This window comes from Ailuropoda melanoleuca, chromosome 1, assembly GCF_002007445.2.
Source record: "Ailuropoda melanoleuca isolate Jingjing chromosome 1, ASM200744v2, whole genome shotgun sequence".
Taxonomy (NCBI): domain Eukaryota; kingdom Metazoa; phylum Chordata; class Mammalia; order Carnivora; family Ursidae; genus Ailuropoda; species Ailuropoda melanoleuca.
In genome coordinates this window covers 175,432,535-175,453,075 of record NC_048218.1, presented here as the reverse complement: position 1 = coordinate 175,453,075, position 20,541 = coordinate 175,432,535, and the positions used below count along the sequence as shown (strand labels likewise).

At 37.8% G+C, this 20,541-nt stretch overlaps 1 protein-coding gene and 1 pseudogene across 6 annotated transcripts in view; one reads left to right on the top strand and one right to left on the bottom strand.

Annotated features, from left to right (window-relative positions):
- The window catches only part of IMMP2L (inner mitochondrial membrane peptidase subunit 2), an 816,344-nt gene that overhangs the window by 133,802 nt on the left and 662,001 nt on the right, over window positions 1-20,541 (top strand). The gene's annotated exons all lie outside the window — the stretch shown is intronic.
- Window positions 71-751, bottom strand: LOC105235766 (annotated as a pseudogene).

The following is a 20,541-nucleotide window of genomic DNA, read 5'->3' as shown; positions in this document are numbered from 1 at the left end:
CCCCCCCCCCCCCCCCTTTTTTTTTTTTTTTTTTGAGGAACGAGAACTTAATGTTGGGGAAAGAGGATGCTTAGGGTGTAGCCTCTGGCAAGGGGACACCCTGGCCCTGGTTTTAGGCCAGCAGATGCAGAAGCAGGGAGTGCAGGGCCTGACAGACAGGCGTGTAGCTCAGGCAGCTCAGATGCAGGTACTCATAGAAGCCATGGTGACTTATGGTACCATCCAAGTGCACAAAGCTAGGGTTGACATCCAGGAAGTGGGCTTGTGGGTGGCCAGCCAATGCTGCCTGGACCAACTCAGTCACCCATTAGTTTTTCTCTCAAAGTGGGTTAGGGTGCTGGCCCCTGAGAAGCAGGCCTAGCACCAAAGACCCAGACCTGGAGCTGCTATTGGTTCACCAGTTGCATGATGATCTTGATGCCACCAGTCACTTGCTCTGCTGTGTGCCTGTGGTGGTTGGTACTCACCCAGACCCCTATAGTCTTGGGCCAGATTTGTTCCAGCTGCTAAAGCACCTGTTATGTGCTGTCACTGACAATGCCAAAGTTAAGTGCATGCCCAGGAGAAAAGATCTTCTGCCAGATCTTGCACTGGTGCATTAGCTGGATCCAGGAGTCCCTGATGAAGACGACTTTGTGTTCCTTATCTTTGCTGTTGGCTGTGAACCAGTGGTGCAGGGACATCCAGCGTCTGTCCCCCTACATGTTCTACACTGGCATGGACTTGCCGGCACGTTCTCCTCTTCACTCATCTTGGTGCTGCATCTCGTGCTGGATCCAACGTCTTCTTTAAAGGCAAATTGCTGTATATGAAAGAACATAAACAGTAGAAATCCAAGATTTGGGTAACAGTTCAGATTAGAACACCAACCCCTTGGCTCTCTTCCTTTCCATTTGTGTCTCTGCTCAAATGTCATTTAGGCTCTGAAGCCAGAAACATTAAGAATAGAGGTAATGAGAATTCTGGGTTTCTGTCTTTAAGGCACAGTAACTCCACCAGTTGGCTTAAACTGTGGCTCAATGTGATAGCTGTGACTCTTCCCTTGGGAAGGAGCTAGTAAGGGTTTATGCGGAGAGGAGGAAGGCTCTGTGCCACACCCTCCACTCCACGTGCACATAGGTGGAAATCCTAGAGGAAACCCAAGACACATTAGGATACGTTTTCTCCCTTCTTTCGTCTTTGAGACTAATGATAATCACTTCTTACAGGTTTTTTTTTGTATTAGAGCATAGTAAATCATGGGCCATGGAGTAGACAGAAGTCAACTTGCCCTTAACGTGATGAATCTGTGCCTTTGGCTTTAGAACAGTTTGTTGTACGTATGAATTAGATCATTTGTAGTTACCATTAACCAAGGAGTCCAGTGATGACTTTATAACCTGAGTAATATTTTAATACAGAAAGGGTTTTTACCTGCGTCTGAATTGATTGTTATCTCTTAAGCCATCTTCCCTTCCATCTTTGTGGAAGAGGTGTCCTTTCTCCTGTTCAAAGTTACCCGTGCACCTGTGTTCTTTCCCCAGCCCCTTAGGCCTTTGTTCCATTAATTATTTATTGCCTTTTGAACTAGCCCCTCTGCCCTAATTGCTTTTCTGAGCTTTTGAACATGTTCAAGTTTCTCTCCAGTCAAAACATAAAGATGAAAGGGCTCAGACCCTCCCTTAATTCTATGCTCACTGCTTGATCATTCTTTTATTTGCAAGTAGGTTTCTAGAAACAGGTGTCTCTACCTGGCCTCTTTACTTCCTTGCCTCCCCTGTGTTGTACAGCTTTCTGCAACCTTGCTTGTTCACATCACTCTGCTGGGATCACCTTCATGAAGGTCGTCAATCTCTGACTTGCCAGATGTTAATCATTTTTCAGTGCTTCTTTGAAGCTAGTCTTCTTACTTGATTCTATTGAATGTTAGTTCATTAAAACATTCTTCTCTTTTGTTTTCTGGGACTCCACGCTTTATGGGTTTTTCTCCTTTGTATCTGGCTCCCCCAGTTAGTGAACTGGCTCTCTACCCTTTCTCTCCTTTTAAGTGCCCTTAGTGTTCTTCCTTGGACTCCTGGCCCTTACTGCTCTATAGCTTCCCCCTGAGTAATCAGAACTCCTCCTAAGGATCAGCTGCCAATTATTATGCCAATTATATACTAATAACTCCAAACTCTCAAACTTCAGCTTAGACCATTTTCCTGACATCCAGTTGCTTCCCAGGTACTCCATTAAATATCCTGGAAGAGAGAAGAAAATAAATGGAAGAATATCCAAGAATGAGATGATAGACACATATGATGATAACAGAGCTGTTCTGCCTCATTTATTTGCTATTTTGGTGTGTGATAACAACCTTGACTCCATTTCTCAGCCCAGAATGTTGAAAAGCACTTCAGACTTTCATTTAGCTCACGGTAGCACAACCAGCATGGTACCTGTCGTATCCTTGGCATGCAGTGTTATGTTTGGATGAATGAATGAATATATGACTTCCTCTCTCCCATCCCTTACATCCATTCAGTCACCAAGTTCTGTCCTTCTACTTGGCTTTCTTCTTTTGAAATTTTCTGTCCTACTCCTCTCCATTCTTATTGTTCTGGACTAGGTTGTCATCTTCTCTCACTGTGGCTATTTCATAAGCCTGACTTTGGCCTCATCACTGCTAGCGTAATTTCCTCCCTCCATTTCATCATCTCCACTGTTACTGTCCAATTGAAGCCATCTATGTAGTTTTACATTTTCTATTAGCCACATTAAAAAAAAAACTTAGAGGTGATACTGATTTTAATAATGCATCTTATGATTCAGTATATCCAAAATATTATTTTGACATGGGGCCCTAATCACATTTCAGTGTCCTCAACCTATATATACCCTATTCTCTTTGTCTGGAAGCCTCTGATCGTTCTCCTGAAAAAACTTGTTCATACAGTGTCAACCCGGATGCTGTTTCCTTCATGAATCCTGCCTTGAGTTATTTAGGCAAATTTCATACTCTTGTGGCTTTCAAGGTTTTTTGGCCATATCAGGTAAGAAGCGTATTTTACATTGTGACCAAGATGTATATATATGTGTGTATGTCTTCCCATATTTTTGCCTATAGCTATACTGAAATCTCTGTGTCTATCTAAATTTATACCTGTGAAAAACTGGAACACAAGTTCAAAATTGTTTTATTTCATGAATAACACGTAAGTCTATTACTGTGTTTACCAGGTTGCACTGAATTTTTTTTCCCGCATATATCTCCTTCTATATTTTTTAAATATTTATTTATTTATTTATTTATTTTATTTATTTATTTTTGGTGACAAGTCCAATGCTTGGTGTAATGTGTGTACTCAATATATATTTATTGACTGACTCAAGTCCAGAAGAGCTGTTCATGTGGGTTCAAAGACATCATTTTAACCATCAATATTAATTAGCTACAATGGTTTGTGCGGTGCTTTCTTAGCCCTGGCTGGCTACGATACAAGCGCCTGGGTGATGTAAAGGTTTTCTTTATTCCCAGATCTACTTAAATCTGAATGAGGAGCTCAGATTTGTTCTCTTATTCTGGCAATGTGGAAAATGGATAGCAGTGAGAACTTGATGTTTTTCACTTAGAATCAACTCAAATACTGTAGAGAAACATTCTGTTACTTTTTATGAAGGGAGCTGAAGTTTGTACTTTGAGGTTAGCAATTTATGCCTGGTTTTAAAAAAAAATTTCTGATGACATGATACAATCTCAGAGTATGTCAGAGATAAGCCAGATGGCTCATTTCTAGACTAGTTTTACTGCTAATTAAGGGGCTAATTTTCTCTCACAAACTCAAGAGTGTGAATATATTTATTGTCAAAATACTCAATAGCTGGACAAGCTAAATTGGTTCAGGAAAACCTAATTGGGTATTTTCCATCTTGCAAAACTCTGGTGCTTATATTTAAGAGACCCTGGGGAACAGCTGTTAGTAAAGGTATTGATTAAAAGTCTGCTGCTTTTTAATAGCTGTGTATTAACTCAAGAAGTTGGATTTCAAGGGGCTAAAATTTTAAAGAAAAATAAAAATCTCAACAGTTAGAACTAGTCCTTTCACTTCCACTTAGGTGAGTAGTTTTGCTTTTATTACATTCTAAGTGTTGCTGTCAGTCTGTGTGAGGAGGCCCACATGACAAGATTGCTCTTACTCTGACAAAAGATCATTATCTGGCTGGAGCATATTGTAGGACTCAATAAGTACATAATATGCTATTTCAGATTCTTTGAGGATATTAAGTACAATCTCATTTTGGACGTAGGAGGTGTTGCTTAATAAATATTTAAAAACTCTATTGGCAGGGCCTTAATGTGACAGCTAATAAATATACCATTGAATAAGTGTTAACAAAAAGACATATTATGGTGAAGTGCCTTCAAATTACTTAGGTGAAATAATAAAGTATCACCTTTTCCTAACAAATAAATTAGCGATGATTTAATTCTTTCATGTTAATTTATGCTGAGGAACACACACAGAAAAGTTTTTGATGGAGCTATTTTTACCCTCGTTTAGTAATTTACTCAGGATTCTAATTCAGATAATGCATAATACTAAATTATCTGCGGAGAAGACTTGCCACTTGCTATATATATATATGGATTTTGTTTTTTACCTAAACTTACTGTAGATGTATAAATGCTCTTATGAATGTTAGGAAATATTTAACCAAGGTCCTGACTTAGAAAGTTGCCTCTCATCTAAAAATTCCAAACTTGAACTGACTTGCTACTTTTTCTTACCTTCTAAAATGAGTTCCTGTTTATTCGATGGGCAAATAGTTTGCATTTACATGTTAAACAATTTTGTTATTTATAGTTTGATAATATGTGCCATTTTGATGTCTCTGGAATTTTCTGTCTTGAAGCTGAAAGCTTTCAGATATGTATTGTTAACTATTATTATTATTATTTGAGAAAATGACTGGCATTTCTCTTTGCCCTTCGGCATGATTACCTTCCACTATATTCACACGATAAGGGAACTTTGTTTTTTGGCTCCGTGAAATAGCACACTGTTTTTCTGAGGTGCGGCCATCTAATGTGAGATTGTTTTAGGTGCAATGTTATTGAAATTTTATTTCACCTTGTAAGCACCACAGCCTATCTTGCCATTGTAAAATAACTTGTATTTAAATACCTATAACAACTGTAATCCTGGAAAATGGAATAATAATTCATATACTCTCATTAGTAAGTTCTTTGACTAGACTGTAAATTTTCATTTACCTATCAGTTTAAGTGGGAAGCTGACATTGTACATGGTCTTTCTTATCTCTAATATGACTTTTTTTTTTTTTAAGAGACAGGCAGCGAGAGAGGGAACACAAGCAGGGGGACTGGGAGAGGAAGAAGCAGGCTCATAGCACAGGAGCCTGATGTGGGGCTCTCCCAGAACGCCGGGATCACGCCCTGAGCTGAAGGCAGACGCTTAACCGCTGTGCCACCCAGGCGCCCCTAAGATTCCTTTATTTTTTTTTTTTTATCTCCCGAGAGCTCATTTCTGTTTATCACTGAGTAATATTCCATTATATTGATATACCACAGTTTGTTTATCTGTTCTCCTATTGAAGAATATTTGGTCGCTCCCAAGTTTTGGCAATTATGAATAAAACTGGTATTAATCTTTTTGTGCAGGTTTTTTGTATAGAACTATGTTTTGAACACATTCAGGCAAATACAGGGATTGTTTATACCTTTTTAACACTTCAGAAAATTAGAATGCTTATGAATATATTAGAGTCTTAAAATATTCCATATCAAAGATAGAAGACATGCTCATTAAAATGATTATATGTGCTTGGTTCTGAAATATATATTGTGAACAATGGAAACCTTTTAGAGGTAATTAGGAAAGCTGTTAATTTTTGAATTTTTGAAATTGAGAATGTTTATATTTTATATGAAGGGTTGTTATAGAAGTAAAAGGAGGCCAAAATAGCTCTTTTCAGAGCTGTGTTCCAGATCAACATAGTTTTTGATAGTGTTTATGTGTGTTGAATATGTTGATTCAATGTATTATGAGTCCAATCCCTTCCCTTACTCCCAAAAGACTAAAATCTGTGAAGTCTAGAAAAAGCAAATAAACAAACAAGAAAACTTGTTCTCATCCCAGCATTCTTGTTTTTAAATCTTTTGGATAGTCCTTCACTGAACAATGTGAAAGTACTCTCAGTGTGCAGGGGGATACAGAAGTTAATAAAAAAGACAAAAATCTCTGCCCTCATGGGGCTTACAGTTTAATGGAAGAAACTGATAAACAGAATTCACTGTGCATCACACATTTACAAGAAGTCATGGAAAGCATAAAGCAGGTATGAGGGAGGGAAAGTCCCTGGTGACTTTGGGGTTGTCTCACTGCCTACAGAGCTATCTGGAAATTACACATGACCTGGGTCTGGGGCTTCTCTGATAGCTGATGAAAAAGAGAAATAAAGGCATAGTAAGATGAGTTCTGCTAATCTCTGGGACTATAAACATGTTAAGGTTTTGAGGGCTGCTGAGGGAGAGGCAGGGCTGGCTGTCAGGTTTTCCTCCTGCCTGTGGCTGTGTACATGCTGAGGAGGGGTGGTCCTATCTGGAGTTCTTTGGCCTCTCCTTTTTGATTTATGCTGATGGAGACCCAGGAGTCAGAGGAGACAATGACTTTTTAAAAAATATTTTATTTATTAGAGAGAGAGAGAGTGCATGAGTTGGGGGAGGAGCAGAGGGAGACAGAGAAGCAGACTCCCCGCTGAGCAGAGAGCCTGCCGTGGAGCTCAATCCCAGGACCCTGGGATCATGACCTGAGCTGAAGACAGACACCTAACCAACTGAGCCACCCAAGTGCCCCAAGGAGGCACTTATACAAAGTGTGAAAACTCCAGGGGGTTTTTGTGCTGGTATAAGCTGGGTCAGGTGTAGGTGAGGCTTGATTGGTGCCTTGACTGTGTCACCGAAGTCCCACTCGTGTATCTCTTCTCTGCCTGCCTTGTCACCTGCTTCATTCTAAGGTGACTCCTGTCACCTCACAGATACACTTTCTGCCCACTCACCTGCAGAAAGAACAAGAAGAGATGGGTGTCCGTTTTTTCATGCATCTCCAGTTTCTTGCAGAAGTATTCACCGTAAAACAAGTTTATTCCAAAGTTTTCTTTGCTGTTTTGTTTTGTAGTTTGCTTGGAACTTTTACATATGAGGCCAGAACAGACATGCCAGGCCAGCAGTTCTGTGGTGCTCCTGCCCCTCCCTGGTGAAACTGGGATGCTGAAGCTTTGAACGATACTTGCCAGGGTGATTGCTCTCTCATCCAGACTTGTGGCCATTTGTTAATGTAGTCTGAGTTTCACAGCCTGAAGATGATCCCTTATGGTTGACTAGCTGAAGTCTAAGATGTTTTGCAGTGCACATTTGATGCTGACTGGCTCAACTTTCAAAGTAGATGTTTCACAGTGTGTTTTGTTTGTGTAGATGTTTATTTTGTTTTGCTTTAAAGAGTAGTTTCCCAAGCTGAGCTTGTTTATTCCAAAACACATACACATATACCCACCTCTCCACAATATTTTGAATTTTAAATTTCCAGTATATGTCATATATACCTGCCTCCTGTGTCTTTAAAGAAATGGCCTAACTTTGTGGTGTGACTTGTGAGTTAAGTTTTTGTATAAACAGTCATTATGGTGAGACAGTATCTTTAGTTCTGAACAGCCTGTGGAAAGTGCCTAACAGTTATGGTGTGTCTTAGAAACCATGTGGTACATACTGTGTCATAGTCCTTTTTTTTTTTTTCCTGAGATTTTATTTATTTATTTCAGAGCATGAGCAGGGGGAGGGGCAGAGGGAGAGGGAGAAACAGGCTCCCCGCTGAGCAAGGAGGGAGATGCGTCACTCCCTCCCAGGACCCTGGGATCATGACCTGAGCGAAAGGCAGATGCTTAACTGAGCTACCCAGGCAACCCTGCCATAGTCATCTTTTAAAGAGTGACTAATGCATATAATATCAGGTTTAAAAAAAAATAAATCACGTGACCCCCATTATCTTTATCACTGATTATAGAAAGGCAGCAAAGGCACACAGTCATCGAAGGGGCTGGGCATGAGAACTCTGTTCCACTGGGTTGCTCTATACAGGAGAGTGACCACAGCCCCAGGAAGACCTTGCCTTGTAGGGAAAGGGATGTAATGCATAGAATGATGCAGAAGTATGCAGAATTTCTGAGAGAAGGCAGGCAGCAGAATCCAGGAGGCTGTCACAGCTGTGAAGAAGACATTGCCCTGAGAAAATGGGAAAGGGCATGCCAAGAAATGAGTAGCTTAGCAAAGGAAAGAGCACATGGAGAAGAGGAGTCCAAACGTGGAAGACTGAGCTTCCATGTGCCTCCTCCAGTCACTGTGTATTCTGAGAGCAGGTAGATTCTGTCCTACCTCACCTCATCCTGTATCCTTTCAACACTCTGAGTTTCCTGGCATACTCAGAGTGAGTTTCTTTCCTGGAGCTGCCTGAAATTGCTGATGTCTCACAATTGCTTATTGAATAATAAATCAGTTTTTGACAAGTGATAATATTTAACTCTCAAATAAAGACCTTGTATAATAAAATAGATGGTCTAGAACAAGGCTGAAAAATAACAGGGAAGTGGAATCTCTGTAAAAGAAAGGAGATTGTAGGTTTTTGTGTTTATTTTTTCTTACCATGTACAAATTTTATGTATCTTGAAATAAAACTTACCTGGTTGTAGCTCTCAAGAAACTATCTGATAGCTTACATGAAGAAGAAAAGATGTCTCTAGACTGAATTGGTTTAAGAGAACTCATTAACATACTGCCTTTCTGTCAAGTCGCTAAGATGCACCGACTTGGTGTGGATTTAGAGAAACCTATCTCGATGGTGAGGTTGCCAACTACACTTCATCTATAAATTTCTCTTTGTGTGTTAATGTCCATAGTTATTTCAAATTTCCCAGTGTTAAATGTCTTACGCACACATGTAAAACTCACAGGGAAATGATGTATGAAGAAGGAGACAGCAAAGCATTTTAAAAGTGTTTCAAATGCTATTTTCTGTATCATTTCCATGAGATTTTTGGCTGATTTTCTTCACTAGAACATACCAAGTGCCTGGAACAGTGCCTGACAGATAGTAGGTACTCAATGTTTGCTAAGTGGAGACCTCCAACAGAGATGGAAGTTTCTATAATTTGATGTAAAGTACAGATTCATGTTAGAATTAGAGGGGACATTAAAACAATTAAAGCAAAACTCCATGACTTCCATCACAGATTAGGAAATGGAGGTCCAGAGAGGTGAAGTGAATTGCCTAAGATCACAACTAGTGAGCGCCAGAATGGGGGCTACCTTCTAGATTTCCAGACCACCTGCTTAGTTTCATATGGTCACCAAGGTAGAGAAATGGGGTCTAAATTCAGATATGACAGGCTATGAAGTTCATTATTTAGATAAGAGTTTTAGTATTCATATTTTTAATATTTTAAATGAAGATTTAATATATCACTTTTTCTCTGTAGTTTTTTTCTCTGCCCCCAAACAGAATTAATTGCTTCTTTGACAGATAGCACTAGATGCCATCTCTTTTCTAGCATTTATCATATTATATTGAGTCCATTTTCATGGCCGTATGTGCCTTAAGGCAGGGAGCAATTCTTATTCCTCTTTGCTACCCTGGAATTTAGCATAGTGACTCACAAGATAGATGGAGTTCCCTGTGTTTTGAATTGTGTTGAGAGTTAGTAACAAATAGTATATTCAAGCTTAGGTTTAGGGAAATAAAACTTTCATGACAGAAACAAAATCTCATAGGCTTTCAGATGCAGTTAATGTTTGCTAAATGTTAATATTAAATAACCATTATTTTGTAGACTTGACTTAATGATTGTTGGTCTTCTTGGTTTGAATGGCTTTTTGAGGATGGCTCCACTTTTTAACATTTAAAGAATTCATACTAGTAATCTACTGTGGATGTTTTGGTTTTTTTTTTTTTTAAGATTTTATTTTTTTATTTGAGGGGGCAGAGCATGAGTGGGGAGAGGGGCAAAAGAAGAGGGAGAGGGAAAGGGAGACGATCTCAAGCAGACTCCGTGCGGAGCTTGGAGCCTGATGCAGGGCTTGATCTAACAACTGTAAGATCATAACTTGAGCTGAAACCAAGAGTCAGATGCTTAAGTAACTGAGCTATCCAGGCGTCCCTTGTCTTGGTTTCATACTGAAACTGTTGACTTTATGATATGCCCTCCCCTGGTATTTTAGATCCTCACCAATCCATGGTTAATGCCAGTTCTAAAAATTTTGGCTGACTTTGATACAAGATATTGTAGGTCTTTTAGAAAAATTGAGCCCATATACTGTTAAGGAAATATTACCTAATAAGTGAACCAGACAATTTTATATACAGTTAGCAAACATGTCTATCAAACCATTAATGAATTTTAAAAGGAATTATTTATTCTCTTAAACTTGAAACTTTTGTGTAAGGATGGCATTATACATTGGAAAACAAGAAGGAAAGCACATTTCAGGAGAATAGTGTGATATTAGAAAATGTAAGAATTTATAGAAGATGCATTGCTTTGCCTGTGATCTTGTAAATATAATGGTATTTACTGAGCAGTGCCATTTCATATCTGTGTATTTCTTACAGATAAATCTTCTGAGGCATGGGCTGTTATTCCCTTAGGGAAACAGTCTGAAACTATGTGATTTCTGTTTGTCATGTTAGAAACTACAGTAACATTTTATTTGTGTGGAAAACAATATTGTTTAAAAGAATGGTTAATACTAAATTCAATAGCATCCATGTGCTGATTTCTTGAAAGAAGATCTATGCTATTGGTATTGTTATTAAAATTCTGATCTTTTCTACAAAACATAATATTTTATGAATCCAAGAAAACTTGCAGTTCAAAACACCTTAATGTATAGGTGAGAAAAAAGATATCAAAAACAAGAGTGATTTCAACTTTAGATGTTAAAGCCAGCTGGTGGAAAACCTGGACAAGATTCTAGGTCTTCACATTTTTGGCCAACATTATTTTCCACTATACCAAACCAATGGATAAGAATAAAAGTCATTTAAGGGGCACCGGGGTGACTTAGTCTGTTGAGCGTCCAATTCTTGATCTCAGCTTAGGTCTTGATCTCAGGGTGGTGAGTTCAAGCTCTGCGTTGGGCTCCACGCTGGGCATGGAGCCTACTTAGAAAAGAAAAAAAAAAAAGAATAATAAAAGTCGTTCAAAGAAATGCTAATTAGATAATTTTATCCTTTTATGCCTTTATATTTTATTTTATCTACTTATCACTTTTGTTATTGTTATTCTCATTGCCCACACAGGAAACAGACTCTGACTTAAAAGCAAAAAAGGAATTTATTAGAAGTATCTGGGATGGGAGCTCACTCCGGATTGAAGGGAGGCTGCATAGTCTTGGAACAGAGGGGAGACAGGGAGTTCTGAAGGTCTTGGTGGCAGGAAGGCTCAGCAAAAATACCCAGGCTCAGTTACTGACCTGAATCAACTCTAGCTATATCTTTAGTATGTGCATGGACTCTGCTTACTATACCAAAGTCCCAAGAGATTGTGTCTGACTGTCTGAGCTTGGATTATGTGCCCACCAACCTACACCAGGGAGTGAGCAGAAGTTCTCTGGAAGCGGCCTCCAAGGGATGCGTTTGGTTTCCACAGTTGGAGAGTATGTACTTGGATGTATGCTCCCACCAGGAGTGCAGGGTAGGGTAGAAAGTTCCCCAAAAGGGGCTTGAGGTGCTGTCAGGAAGGGGCCTGGATGCCGGGCAGCCACAAAATGACTTATGGCCCCTGTTTATCAATGACCATACCATGCTAGAAGTCTCTTTTTCTGTATCTAGCAAAATCAGCCTTTTCTGAATAGCATACTAAGTATTTTGAAAAGGTGGATTATCTAGTCTATATAGATTGAGAATCTTTTAATAGTGTTTCTATTCATTGCTTTGTCTCTGGTAGCATTTCAATTACTCAGAAACACCTCCCCCCTCCTCCCCCCATGAGTGGTCAGAGGAAGAAACAGGGGAATTCAAATCTAAGGCAGTGTTAGTTTCTAAATTTTAAATACAGCATTTTCTTCCCACACTGAATAGAAGTAATAGCTATAATTTATTTTTTCCCTACTGGCTGAAAGTACTGGATTTACAGTAATATATGGGCATTTTACCTGTGTTTTCAGTGCAAGACGATTTGAGGTCAGAATATTAAGTTCAGGAAGGTAATAAAGACACAGTGAAGCATGGTGTTTCCGAGGATGAGGTCTGGAGTGACATTCTCCGCATTCACGTTCTAAGTCTGACAATTGCTAGCTGTGTAACCTTGGGCAAGTTGCTTAACCTTTCTGTTCCTGGCTTTTCCCCAACTGAAAAGAGGGGAAATAACACAATTTGTCATAAGAGTGATTGTAAAATTTAAAGATATAGATCAAATGCTTATTAGCATGGTTCCTGGCACTTAGCAATATATTAACTATAATCAATATTTGTATTGAACTTAACTGTACTATGTGTTACATTTAAAGAAGACAAAAACCAGTTGAGGGAAAAAGGTCCTATTAAATGAGGAAGAAGAAAGAAAACTAAAGAACTGGGCCTAAAACCAGTATTACATTTTTAACCCAGTGTAATAAAAACAAATTGATGGTTATTGCATTAGGAATACTAAGTAGTTTATGTCCTATTGTGCTTGCATTGTGAGGACTTTTCATATCTTATGTAGTTTTGAAGGAATTAATAAAACAATTTACAGAGCGTTATTTTTTCCTTCATTCTCCTTTCTAATGTTATGTATGTTTTATTTTGCACACGTAAGAATATCTGTCACATATATATAGTTACAAAGCATCCTGAGAAGTGGAAGTCATGCCCCTGTCACCAGGACCATGAATACCCTCATGCCCATCTGTGCACCTCCCCGTCTGATTCCTCCCCATCTGATTCCTCTGACTCCGCATTTGCTGAATTTTGTGTTTACCGTTCCCCTGCTTTTTTCCTTAAACTTTTTGTTTGGAAATAATTCTAAATTAAAGTTGTAACGATAGTACAAGGAACACCTGTACACTTGTATACATATATTTATACTTTTGTGTACACTTACGCACAAATGTTGCATGCACACACATACGCAGAATATATATTCATTCTTTTGAGAGTAATTTGCTGTCATTGTTCTCCTTTACCATTAAATATTTAAGTGTGATTTCCTAAGAATATGGTGTTTTCTTATATCACCATAGTATAGTTTTTAACTTCAGTAAATCTAGAATTGATATAATCTCTCACTTAACATCCATATTCACATTTTGTCAGTGCAGCCAATAATGTACTTGGGAAGCATTAATTTTTTTCTCTCCTGCACAGGATCCAGTGTAGGACCAAGTATTGGATTTGATCGTTGTCTCCTTAGTCTCTTTGTTCTGTAATAATCCTTCAGCCTGTTTGTCTTTTATAACACTGGTATATTTGAAGAATACAATATTTTACCTCTTCTTTTTCTGAATAGTTTACCTGTCATTTGAGATAAATCTGCTATTTCCTCATGATGTACATTCAGATTATACCTTCCCAGGCGGAATACTTTGTCAGTGATGTTTTCTTTTCAGATATTACATCTGGAAGCACTCACTGCCCACCTGGTTAAGGTGTTGTCTAGTTTCTCCATTTTATAGTTACTAATTTCCCCCTTGTTACTTGGTGAGCCATCTGAGACGTTTTGAAGCCATGCATATATTCTGTTCCTAAAGGAAATTTCTCCTCCTGATTTAGCACCTGTTGATAATTCTTGCCTGAACCAGGCTTTATTGGAGCGGTTGCAGAATGAGGGTATTTTAATGCCAGCGGCTTCTCCACTTTTACCAGTCAGTTCTCAGCATTCTACTCTGTGAACCTTCCCTTTGCTCACCATTTCCTTCTATATTCATTATTTTCCTATTCCCCTCTCCCCCCAGTGGTTTATAATTCTCAGTCCTTGTGGTATCTTATCATTTCTGTACTTTCTGGCATAATCAGATGCTCCAGGATATGGTGTGCCTTCTCTGCCAGCCTTGGAGTCAGCCTTCCCCCCCCCCAAAGGAGTCCTGGTTCATTTTAGTGAGGAATGGGATTAAAACCCAAAATCTGGTTACTGGATTTACTGGCTCTGTAAATTGATTAAATTGTGGTTTTGAACCAGTTGGTGATTTTTTCTTCTTTTTGTTCTCAAGCAACCTGGTTATTTATTGACTTAAGATGCTTCCTTCATAACCTATGATGTTTTAATACTCTTTGCTTTATTTGTAGTCGTTTATGTATTTGTGATAGTATATTCCTCGTGAGTGTCAGGATTGGCTGCCATGTTGTAGGACGTCCAGTAACTGCTCTGGTGAGGTAGGAAATGAGCAGCTGTATGAGATTAGCAGTGATACCTGTCACAGGAAGGGGAAATAAAGCATGATATGGGATTGTTGAAAAGGATAAGCTTGAAAATATTTTCAATAAATGAAATATTCATGACAGCAGCTCCTGTTTCAGAAGCTGACCAATTTCAAACAATCACTTATTTTCTACATCTTTTCTGAAGTACAGCAAATGAAGGAAATACAGAATTGTGCAAAGGCCACTCCAGGATATTAATATTATACTGAATTAAAATTTCAAAGTTCAGCAGGAGAAGGGTTATGACCTAATAATCATTTAAAGTCTGTCTTATTTCTTAAGGCATTCCCTGTTGGTTTAAAGTTCTAATCACTAGAATTTTTGCACATTGGATATGATTTTAATAAAAATAATTACTATGTACATAATGCTTATAGTTTATATATAATTTTTCACATGCATCCCTAATTTCCTACTACCTACCTAACATGATCTTCTACTTACTATTTAATTAATATAGAGAAACTGTGTCTGAGACAGATTACAATTTCATCAAAATCACATAACCATACTCTATATATGTATTTGTACCCTGCATAATTGCAAAAAGAATTGAGGTAGAAAATTCAAAAACAAAACAAAACAAAACTGCAAAACCACCACAACAAAATAAAATCAAAACATAAAAATTATCAGATAACATGAAAATACCAAAAACATAAGATCAGGGGAGAAGCAAATATGCTGATTGCAAGGGCTATTCCAGTTCTTGTGATTAAGAATGTAATTGTATTTTGTTCAGTTGGACTCAATACTCATTACCTGCTTTATGCCATTTATTTTGTTAATCCATGGAGCTTACTATTTATTTAGGGAGAAAGACATTTAAAGAAATGATTTGGATATAAAATAAGTGTTGTGGGAGTACAAAGAAAAAAAACTTTCCCCATTGTGTGTGTGTGTGTGTGTGTGTGTGTGCACGCGTAGGGGTGGTGGCATCCAGAAAAGCTTCCTGGAAGAGAAGGTGCTTGAGTTGGGCTTTGAAGGACAGTTAAGAATTAGCAGGCAGTAAGTGGGGCAAGAGTGTTTTAGGAAGGGTCAGTGTGATGGACAGTAGAGAGCAAACCCACATGAGGGTGAAATTCTCTGGGGAACTGAGAAAAAAAAATGAGCTCAGGCATAGAAGTGAACAATGTAAAATTTGTTACTCTTAAAGAATGCATTTTAAAAATGGATGGTGATGTATACCAAATTACTGTGGAATTGAGATTCTTTGGTACCGCTAAAAAAGTGTTGTAACTCTTTTGTTTAAAAACGGCAGTACTGTATGGTGACTAACATAATATAATTTAAAAAATATTATTAAACTAAAAAAAAAAACCAAAAAAAAAGGGCAGTATTTACAACATACTGGAAATTACAGCCTTTGTAACCATTTAAACTTGTGATGAGAAATTTTCGATGTCAACTAAAAAAGTTTATTGCGGAGTTTTAGAAAATTCTTTCCAAAGTATGGGAGAAAAATCAGATGAAGACGATTGCTTGCGTGAGAGCAACTTCTCACTTTTCTCACCTCTCTTACTTTCCTCAAGAAGACTTTTTGTAAATTTAGATGACAAAAGGAGACCATGCTCTGCCAGAGCTCGTTATATTGTTAGTAATGGAGAGGGTATTCCTAGGATTTGAATGCCTGACAAACAAGTGAAATAAAATGAATCTTCTACTGTCAAAGATGAGTGTTCTAGATGGCTCTCTGGAGGGACTCTTCCTCCCTGAACAGTAGCAGTATCCCTAGATTTTATCCCTAGATACCACCCACATTGTCCTGAGAAAGAAATCTTTGGATCTGTGCCGGCGTTTGAACAAATGAGTATTTTGCTGAGACTTGGGGGAGCAAGGCAGATGTGATTTGGGCCAGAAAAAAGTTTTGTGATGGCCTCAGCCATACTCAGCTCTGCTGCAACTGCTATTATAGGATCTGTAACTCTGAACAGTGAATAGTGGGAAATAGACTCCCAGATAATCAAATTAGCTAATGTCTATAATTATATAAAAATTACTCTATATAATCCTGTGTAATTAAATGTTCAAGAATGCTTGAGAAATGCAGTGATTTTAGTTTTGATATGCTTACTGTTGAGTTTGTCATATTGGTGTAAGTGAGAATAATAGAGACCAGATGCCAACCTAGGTAGTAAGTTGTGAAGCTGGTATTTAAATCCATGTATTCAGTCCCATGTTCTTTCTCCTAGAGCAGTTAGAAAGGCTGCCTAGTATTTTATACATTCAGAAAGCTGGTTACATTTAAATAGGCTTTATTGTTTCCTAAAAGGAATTCTGGCAGTGTTACAGGATTTTGCTAATTTGTTTATACTTCTTAAAAACTCTTAAAAATTGAGGACCCCAAAGAACTTCACAGGGGTTTGTTTTATCAGTATTTAGCATATTACTGATTAAAACTGAGAAAATTAAAAATATGTATTGAATTCACTAAAAAACAATAAATCTATCATGTTAGTGTAAGTGTATTTTTTTGTGAAAAATAACTTTTCTGAAACAAAAATATTTAGTGAGAAGAGTAGTGCTGCTTTACATTTTTATAAATCTCTTTAATGTCTGACTTAATAGAAACAGCTGGATTCCCATATCTGCTTTTGCATCCAATCTGCTGTGATATGTTTTTTTTTGGCTGAAGTATATGCAGAAAAATCTGCCCTCACACTCATAATATATTTGCAAAAGGGAGACCTTGTGGAACCCCTGAAAGGTTCTTGGGGACCGTGAGAGATGTTTGGACCCACGCTGTGAGAACTGCTGCTTTAAAATATTGTCACAAATGCTACATCATAATTCACATGCACATAGTAAAATGGGAGTACATTTTTTATGTATGTGTTATTTTGATGTTGTCTGCCTTTGATTTTAGCTTCATGTATTATGGAAGACTTTTTTCCTTAACTCTTGGATGTGTAATGAGGTTTATGACAAAATTATAATCTTAACCTGAAAACATTTAAGTAAAATTACAAGGTATATAAGAATATAAGCTTCAATAGGATAGAAATTGTGAACAGACATTTCTGTCCCAGAGAAATCAGTACCAAAGTAGTTGTATGATAAAAAGAATTCCAAACTTCAGGAAAATCTTTTTTCCATAAATCCTGTAAAATAATCTAGATCTGACCATCTTTTTCAGTGTTTTCTAGCCTCCCTCCCTCTTTCCTCTTTTACTGACTAGGAAGCCGTTAACTTCTAGAACAAAGACATGAAAGCGTCCACGGGTTCAAATACAATAAAACTTTATTTATTGCTACATCCAATGAGCATGTTTCTGTTGGGGAAGGGGATGTGCATTGCAAAGGTGGCCAGACAAGGAAACTGCAGTTTCTGCCGTGTTTAGGAATCTGGAGAATTAGGAGGCCACCTCATAATTGCTGGTCAAGGACCACATTATCACTGCCATGATTCATTTAGTAAAACAGATGACTGGCCCTGGCTCTTGCTACTCATGAAAATAGGGATTGGACATTAGGATCTATGCTGCAGAGAAATCAAATTTCTCTCTGATTTTTTAAGTAAAAACAGCAGAGGCGGCAGCAGCCAGCCTGGCCTCTTCCTCACTGTGTTAACTCTGATTCAGTCCTGCCTGTTAACTCTGATTCAGTCCTGCCATTGCGCCTGCTTGGCAAGAGCGGGATTGTGTGCCCCAGTCTAGTGGTCAGGGAGTTCAGGAAGTGAACTTCAGCTTTCTAGCTTAGCTGTCTAGCTGTCTGGACGGCATGCATTAAAGAACACGGCTGAAATGGAGTGCAAGCAACCAATCTACACATAGAACAAATGACTGAAATGAAATGTATTAAAATGTTGATAGCAATTATCCCTGGGTAACTAAATCTACAGCATTTTCTCTTTCCTTTACTTTCTTGATTTCTGTCCTCATTCGTGATAATCTTCATTATGTTAAAAGAGATTTCAAAAGAGATTTCACCTTCCCCCAATTCCAAGTATCTGGTTGTTAGAAGAGCACAAGGCCAACAGTTAGAACTGGTCTTTTTCTAGACTTTACCTCTACAGTGAGAACTATAGAAATTTCACCCTTGCGTAGCTCTCTTGGGGATGGGAGTCATCTGGTGAATTGGCTAAGTGAGCCTTTTAGTGAAACTGTGTATGTTGAAATGTGTCAGTCTAGATCTTTACTGCTTCGCTGCCATGTGTGGATGCTTTGGGGTTGCTTAACTCCAGAGCTAGGGCATTATGGTAACCAAAGGGTATTATGTTGTGGAGGAAACCAATATAATTTTATGCTTTGTGATTTTTCCCTGGGCATGTCAGAAGCAATCACTTTTGTCTCTTCTGCTCTGCTGCCTGTTGAAGATTCTATATAGTACACAATGGAAGAAGATACTTTGATTAATGCTTTGGGGTTGCCTAAGTAACTAGTGGAATACATAATTTATCCTCAACTCTGGGTGGTATCCTAGTCTTTAAGAGACAGGGAATAGAGGATATTAAGGTAATGCATCTGTGTCTATGGTGCAAGGGACGAAACATGAAAGGGTAGTTTAGAAAGGAAGGCAAATCTAAACATACTGGGGTCTATAATTCGAAGTTTATTCTAGAGAGTCAGACACCCAGAGGGTGTAACAAAAACAAGCCAAATGGTTTTTTATTCTGAATCTAAAAGATGAGTTGTTGACAGCCCAGTAGAGAATGGGTTTCCGGAGCTGAGCTAGGGTGTCTAAAAGGTCTGGGTAGACCTAGGGTGGAAAACTGGGGTCTTCATGCCTTGTAGAGATTGGTGAGTATAAGGAGAGGAAGGTAGGGTGGTCATGGTGTAGGGGTGATATAGAAATAATTTCAGTGCTGGCTACTTCCTTTGCTTTGCCTTTATTTTCCTTCTTCATGGGGAGATGAGAATGTCCCAGATGATTAAAGGTACCAGATAGAAATGGACAATAACATATGTTGCCAAAGGCTAAGAGGGTTTTTTTTTTTTAACACATTGTTCACTGAAATCAGTTTGATGGATGTGAAAATAAGTTTGATGGATGTCATTGTATTAATCATTTAATAAAAATATTTAGACCTAATAGCTAGAGCTGGTGAATGTTACCAGTAATATAAATTAAAAAAACCAAGTGCAACATTCAGGCAAAACAAGTTAATTTACTTGACACTATTCTGCTTTGTAAAAGCACAGACCAGCTTTTGAAAGGAATGTGTTTAGGATTTTTAATGTGGCAATTAAACATGGTTAGGGGGCTATGTAAATTAGCATGTTTTTAACTGCATTTATGGTCATCTTAATCTGATATGGCTGACTTAATTTCATAGTCATTTGAGGATAGTTAATTCTACTTTATAGTTGCTTACCAGGAAATTATGCCACATGCTGTGTGGTGAGGTTTTGTAAATGAATTTAAAGAAAATTGTTATTGTTGGAAAAAAAATTCATTGTTTAAGCACCATCTAAAGTTGCTGCCTCTAAGGGATCATTGCTGCATGGTATTTAAAAAAAAGATTTTAAATGTGTCTTAGATCTTGTCAGTTTTTGAGTAGAAAGACACAGATGTGTGTATTTAACAAAAAAAACCCTTTAAATATCATGTTGGCCCAGTCTGTGTTCACATCTCCTTCTTGAAGTAGTTAGTAATTAATCCTATGGCAAAGATAAGGTCGTATGTTCATGCAGTACTGTACCAGTTTATGATAACCTCCTGGTTTGTATTTAAAATCCTGAAAAAAAAATCTGTAAAAATGTCAAATTTTTCTGTTTTATTTTTTTTAACAAGAATTTTTATCTCAGCTGTTACAGAAAATTAATTTTCTCAAAATATTGTGTGTATGGGAATTCTACAGACTTTCAGGGTTAAAAAGGGAATATTCTGGATTTGATATCAAGTAAGGCATTATGTAAATGAGTTGAATGAGTTCAATTTGTTAGTCTAAAAAGGAATTTGGGTCTATTTAATTTATAGCTGATTATATTTTACTTAATATACAGCTTTAAGTGTGTGTGTGTGTGTGTGTGTGAGTATACATATAGTGCGTGTATCTAAATCTATAAATTCTGCCTATGTTGTACCCCATGTGGCTTAATTGTTGTCCTTTGGAGTTTGTTTTTGAGATAATCATTACATACTCATGAAAGCAAATATTTTAAGAAATGCAAGAT